Source organism: Budorcas taxicolor, chromosome 8, assembly GCF_023091745.1.
Source record: "Budorcas taxicolor isolate Tak-1 chromosome 8, Takin1.1, whole genome shotgun sequence".
In the NCBI taxonomy this organism is placed as follows: domain Eukaryota; kingdom Metazoa; phylum Chordata; class Mammalia; order Artiodactyla; family Bovidae; genus Budorcas; species Budorcas taxicolor.
This window is the reverse complement of record NC_068917.1, coordinates 80,126,954-80,134,155: the sequence shown is the minus strand read 5'-3', so window position 1 is coordinate 80,134,155 and position 7,202 is coordinate 80,126,954.

Sequence of the window (7,202 nt, the reverse complement as noted above, 5' to 3'; positions counted from 1 at the left end):
CTTCAATACAGGCCAGGAGAATCCAAGTTTAGGTAATTTGACATTGCCCTGTCCACCAGTTTACATAGTGTGCTAGACTGATGGCCCTCCTATCTCTCGCAACCACTAGCTAGGTAGGACTTAAAGAGGTAACAGGTGAGAGGATAAGAAGTGGTTTAAGAAGCCAAATTCTTATACACTCAATCCATCTCCACCTTGTCTACCTCCCACATCACCACCATCAACGAGAAATGAGCAGAGTTGATATATCTTCTCTTTCATATTCCCCAATCTTTCTTTTTCTCCTTAAAAAGAAAAAACCTTGAAGTTATTTTAATTTAAATTTTATAGATTATTTTAAACCTGTTAAAATTTGTGTGTGTGTCTGTGCACTGGAGGAGGAATTCAGTGTGTAATTTTTCCATTTCTAATCCCTACATGTCTCTGAATTGTACAGTACAGGTAGATAATGAATAAAATTCAGGTATGTAAGGCAGTCATTTACCAAGGGAAAAAAAAGGCCACAGGGACTAAGAATTTAACTTATGGGTCATGTATCCTAACTATGGATACAAAGTGGCAAACATTAGCAGTTTATATCCCATAAAACAAACCAAAATGTTTTCCAACACAACATTCTTTTGCTAGGGGCAGAAAAGTCACAGAGACACAATTTCAAAATTTCTAGTGAGATGCCTTCTGATGGAATCTCATGCCTGCTCCATTGATTCTCCAGCATTTCAAGCAGGATCTTGCCCTGCAAAGACCTGCTACTCTTGCCTGGGTTTCTTTCTGGCTTTATCCTGTTGAACGAATGATTTGTGAGAGTGTGTGAGGGAAGTGAGTGGTGAACATGGGCTACCTAGACCATTTGGTTACATACTTCACATCCAGTGTGTTCCCTTTATATACTTTGGCTAGGTTTTGTTAAGACATGCTTTCCTATCACCCAACATCATTGAGAACAGAAGGATTCATTTCATGATGCAGATATTGTTCTTAATTTGGTAGAGAGCTGAGAAGTCTATCTGCAATCATTCCAAGTAACTCAAGTCCCAGAGAAACAACACAAAATGAATTCCTCTTGATCCCTCAGAGAGGATGATGGAACATCTATTTTCCCCCATTTAATTTAAATTAACTGTCCAATTCCCCTAGGCAGCTACAGGCAAACATCTCAAAATTTTTATCACACTGGTCTAGTTGCTATCCCCCGGTGGTTCCAAGCCACCTTTTCATTTATACATGGAATTCACAAAGAAATTCATTTCCCACAAACAATCTGTAATTAGGATCAGCTTAGTCTGAAAGTGTGCAGCAAATAGGAAAATGAGAGGATTAGAAAATATCCTTTATAGCAGCTACAAATAACTTTTTAATCAATCTGGATATTCCTCTCCAAGAAGTCACTCTTCTCTTCCATCGAGGAATTACGCAATTTTTGCCTGTCATTAGCAACAATCTCAGCATCATGCATAATAAAAGTAATAGAGCTAATTTTTTTAAATGCCAACCAACATCTGGACAGATTTTTCTCATTTAAAACAGCTTTCATTTGCATTATCTTCTCCTGTGATCTTACATCTGCTTTGTGTGCAGTAAAGTGGGTGTTTTTATTTCATTTCACAGGGACAAGGCTAAGGGGTTCGCTGTGGAAACTCATGTTACTGTGGTTTTTCTGCTCAACCTTAGACAAGCTGATGATGATGTCTCTGAATCTCAGTAAATCTATAAAATGAGGATAAAAATAGTACCTGCCACAGACCGGTGCTGTGATGTGCAGTGACAGACATGCAGTAACCCTATAAAGTCTCGTAACTGCTGGTTGAGGATGGAGGGGCGAGTTGGTCTTCCCCAGGACGGACAGTTTAATCTGCAGAACCAGGAAGAACCTGGCCTCTCAACTCCAGACCTGGGGCTTCCCTGAAGCAAGAATCTATTATGGAGTGAAACTGGGGCTTCCCTGGTGGCTCAGTAGTAAAGAATCTGCCTGCCGATGCAGGAGACATGGATTCAATCCCTGATTCAGAAGATCTCACAGGTCACAGAGCAACTAAGCCTGTGTACCACAGCTACTGAGCCCACGCGCTAGAGCCGGGGAGCCACGACGACTGAGCTCTCACGCCATAGCTACCAAACGCACACGCCGTACAGCCTGTGCTCCACCACGAGAAGAGCCACCGCGCATCGCAACTAGAGAGCAGCCCCACTCACCACAACTAGAGGGAAAACCACCGAGCAGTGAAAATCCAGCACAGCCAGAAGTAAATGTTTTTAAAAAGAATTTTTTATAGGAGCAAAACCCAAGGTCAGATCAGACATTTACAACACTTAAACACCTCTCTTTCTGCCATCCCATCAGCTATATGAGCTGATGCGACCTTAAAGAATGAAAGGATTAGATAACTGACTCTTCTTTGGGGCTGCAATGCCTCACAAACATTTGATGATCAAGGGAAGAGTCTGTAAATAATAAACAGAACTCGCAGAATGGTGCTTGGAATCCTAAAGCCTGGAAAATCTGTCGCGTATTGCTTCTCTGATCCACCACGCATAGGGACAAAGCACAATGCTGAATTCCCCAGATGGCCACAAGGTGGCAGAATGTCACCAGCAAGGACTCTCAAGCCCGTCCATCATGATGGAGCAAATCAGGCCAGGGCGCTGATTGCTGTCTGACACCCAAGATGACAAAAGAAATAGTCCAATTAACATCAGCCCTAAACTAAAGTTAGTGCCAAACATTCTGCAAATGCTATTCTTCTGCCTAAATGCTCAGCTCTTATTCCAGACAGTAACATAGGCACCTCATCAATCTTCAGCCACAAAAAGGAACTTTGAGGTGACCATTCCAACACATATGACTACTTCTACTTATATTAATCCCAACTTTTAAACATATAACTTTAGGTGTTGGGAGCCATCCTCCAGAATCCCCAGAGCTCTCTTATATAATATTTTCTTATAAAGATGAAGATATCTAAAAAATTAAATTATTTCCATATAACTCAATTACCATAGAGACTTTAAAACCTGAATTTTCCTTCTCACCTACCTGCTATCTTCTCTTTTACTCTCTACAGAAGTGAACGTTTCAACATTATAAAGCAATTATTGTTCAATTTAAAATAAATTAAAATGACAAAAAATAAAATTTTTTTAAAGTGAATTTTAAGGAATAATGGAATAATTTAAATAATAGCCTAACAATATACAAGATTTTACACAGACTTGTATTGTTTTAGAGTTAGATGGTAACTGGGAGATTATTTATGAATTCTTTAATGCTCTTCTTTTCCCATGGCAGAAAGTAGTAGTTCCAGAAGTTAGGTAACTTGCCTAAGATAACACAGAAAGTCAGTTCAGAACTGACACCTGAACTTTTGTCATCTGACTTTCAGGATTGTTGTTCAGTCGCCCAGTAGTGTCTGACCCTTGGGACCCCATGGACTGCAGCATGCCAGGCATCACTGCCCTCACCATCTCCTGGAGTTTTCCCAAGTTCATGTCCATTGCATCAGTGATGCCGTCCAGCCATCTCATCCCCTATTGCCATCTTCTCCTGCCCTCAATCTTTCCCAGCATCAGGGACTTTCAGGATAGTTTGGACTAATTTTGATCTTTTATTTAACTATGTCAGAAAATTCGTGATTGTCCTTTACCTTATAGAATAGAAAAGCCACTTGTAAGAAGAGAAAATTCCAGTCCAGTATCATGTCATGCGTTCTAGCAGTTCAGCTGGTTCTGTGATAGAAATTCAATAGCAGTTAAGACAATTTCTGAGAAGTATCATGATTACTACAGTGATAAAGATCCCGCCACAGAAAAAGAAAAAAATTAAAACCCTAACAGATAATCTAGGAGTGAGTCTCTCTAGGACTTGAAAAAGAACCTACCGGGTCACAGCCACTCCACTGAGATATGAGATTGAATAAAATTCAGGCAGAAGGAACAAAATGCCTCTCCAGGGACTCTGGAGACCCAGAGCTTGTCTTGGAAGGTGTGATTATAAAGTAATGAGTCTGATTTTAAAAGAAACACAACCAGTGCTTACCCATCTAAGTGAGCAGTCACTTTGGGAAGCTGTGTATTTCTGCCAGAAATGCTGCAGCCACTTAAACACCAACTCTTCTTTGGGACTTGCCTTCAGAGTTTCACCATATTCTGCCAAATCTCTACCATGGGCATCAATCTTGGTCGTATGAGGGTGGATTTGTTTCTGAGAAAACCTCCAGTCTGCTCTTGGAAGTAAGATGGGTAGTCAAGGCAGACAGTAATATTTTGGGATAAAACTGAGTTGCATATAGTCATTGGGTCAATTCCCCCTGTGGTCTATAAATTTGACCAGATGGTTCATCTAAGGGAAAGATTCACCTATTGAGGGGAGTCAGGGAAAAAAAATTAAGGTATTACAAATTTATGTATTACTGATTTCAAAATAAAGACTTCTTAATTCCAGTTCTTAATCATTTTGCATCCACTGATGAGTTACTCTTTGTCTCTCTACTCATGTCTTAGTTCCTCTAAGGGAAAAAGCCGATTATTAGATTAAACAACATGAAATTGCACACTCAGCCATACTTGATCTACACAAATCATGCAATTCAAGCTCATACATTTGACATCGTAATCTTTAGCAAAGTAGCAAAAAGTAGCCAACAGTGTGAAGCGGTATCACCATGTTGAGATGGATGTCAACACTGAATCACCAGAAAATGCTCCTGAGCAGCCCCATGAGAGGTAAACATCAGTTTCCACCCTCCATAGTTCTAGTTTCTACACATTTAGGGGATTTTTCACTCTCTAATTTAAACTGCATACTTGAGGGTGAAAATGCCAGCCATGCATGCCAGCAAAGAGCCTTTCACAAACAGGACTATTCTCAGTCTCATTCTAAGTCATAACCGACACATCATGGCCTTATTCCACACGTTTGGAAGCAGATTTACCAACCTGGTCTCTCTAGGTCCTGGGACTCAACTAGATAGGTCAGATGGTTCAATTTGAACTTAACTGATGTCATTAAGGAACAGAGTGTACACTTGGCCTTTCCACCTCCCTACACTTGGCCTTTCCTCCTCCCTCCGCAGGGCAGATGGGACCTTGTACATTAAGACTGAAGTCATTGTTCTGTGTTATCTTTCCCTTCTGATTCTTTCTTTTTCTTTGCAAGAGTAATTTTTTTTAGATATTTGGCTTCATTTTAAGAGTAAACTTTTTGTCCCAATTTTGAGATATAATCCTCTGGTTTTTCTTCACTTCATTTTTAGTTTCATTTTTTCCTTATCCTATATTTACCATCAAAACAGGATTAAAGAAGCTATTCCACCATCCCTTCATTTGAATATTCAGGAAGTGTCATTCAGTATCACTAACCTGCCCGGGAGAAAAGACTAAGGGATTAAAGCAGAGAACTCCTGGATGTTATTTCAGCATGTATGTCATTTAATGTTTGAGTGGAAACTGTGCCATCCATATGCCTCCTACAGAATTCTCCTCTAGGGAAAAGCTTTGACTAAGGGGAAATGTCACTGGTAAAACCTGGCCCTGAGGAATTAACCAAGTGATGCACAAAGTTATGAAGATCCCATGCCGAAGAGATGCTTCCCATTCAGAACACGGCATAGCCGGAGAAGACAAAGGCTGATGACAGAGCCCAGCACCTCCCACGAGGCTCACACTCCGAGCCCCCATCCCGTCACCCTCAAAAATCATCATCGGTGGAAAGTCAATCGGCACGTTCAATTATATTGTGACAAATTTTATGGTTCACCCGTGCCTCAAAATGGAACAAGCGGGGCTACACGACTGTAGAATTATGATCTCTGCTGGGGACTTCCTGATGAGCCACAGGGTGGCCTGGAGGCGTTCGCACATCCTTTGTGTTAGCCCAGGGGCAGCCTGACTGGCCTGAATTCCTGTCCCTTTTCATCACTGCTGCCTGGAAATGCATTTCTTGGTTTGTTTTCTTTTTAACAAACTTTTGTGATTACAAAAGCAATATGTTTTCACTGTTACAAGAAAATTAGATCTCATGTGTATTGGATCATCACATTGTACATCTTAAATAATATTATGTGCCAATTATACCTCAATGAAGTTGGAAAAAATGAAAACTGTCAATAAGGAAAAAACAGGAAAATTCAAAACATCATTTTCTTATTCCTGAAGGTTACCACAGTTAACACTTCTGTGTATATAGCATTCCATACTTTCCTTCTATGCATATATATCCCATATACATATATAATCATTCATCTTTCCATGTTAATAAATCTTCTTCTAATACAGTACTTTTCAACCCCTCACTCCCATTGTATCCAAAATGTGTTACTGCTAGTTTAGCTAACCCAGCATCCAATCCAGGACCATGCATTATATCAGATCATTATCTTTAATTTTCTTTTAATCTAGGACTCTCATCTTTCGTTACACATCATGAAGTCCTTGAAGACAGCAGGCCAGGTACCTAGCAGAAGTCCTATCCTCTTAAACTTGTCCTCCTATCTTCATATTCCCTGTAAACTGAAAATTAGATCCAATTGATGAGACACAAACACTTCCTGGCTAGGATCCATCAGAGAGCTGTAGTGTACTTCATATTGCCCCACACCAGGAGACAAGTAACACTTAGTTCCCTACCATTAGTGACGCTATGACTGACCTCAGGATTAAGGGAGACAAACTTAATCCACTCAACCAGGAAATAATCTGTGGGGTGTTACATTAGCAAATAATTTTTGAGACTCTAAACCTTTGTAGCTAATATCCTGATCCTATATATATCATAAGTAAATGGAAAAGAACAGAGTGCACAAGTTAAAGACCAAGAATGGAGTTAGAGTAAGAGAATGGGCAAGACCAAGACTTGAGGTGTGAGTACTATTAGGGCATTCATGGCGCCTTTCCCTTTCCAAAGTAATTGATAGACATTCTTGCAGCTTGTCGTAAACTCATGAGCCCCAGGGACATTGACGGGACATTGATGAGACTAAACACCTGGTAAAGGCAGCACTGGTATTGTGCAATTTTTTTTTTTCTTTTCCCTAGAAGTATTCTTCACAGATCGAGGGTTCTGATTTCTCTTTCCACACTTATTAATTAGTCCAAGTTACAATGCCAAGCTCACATGTGCAAGTTCTTCAGAAACAAGAGCTGGATTTAATTCTCCCCAGAGGAGCCTGATCTAAACCTGATCGGAGCGTGATTGCTTCAGCTGAAAT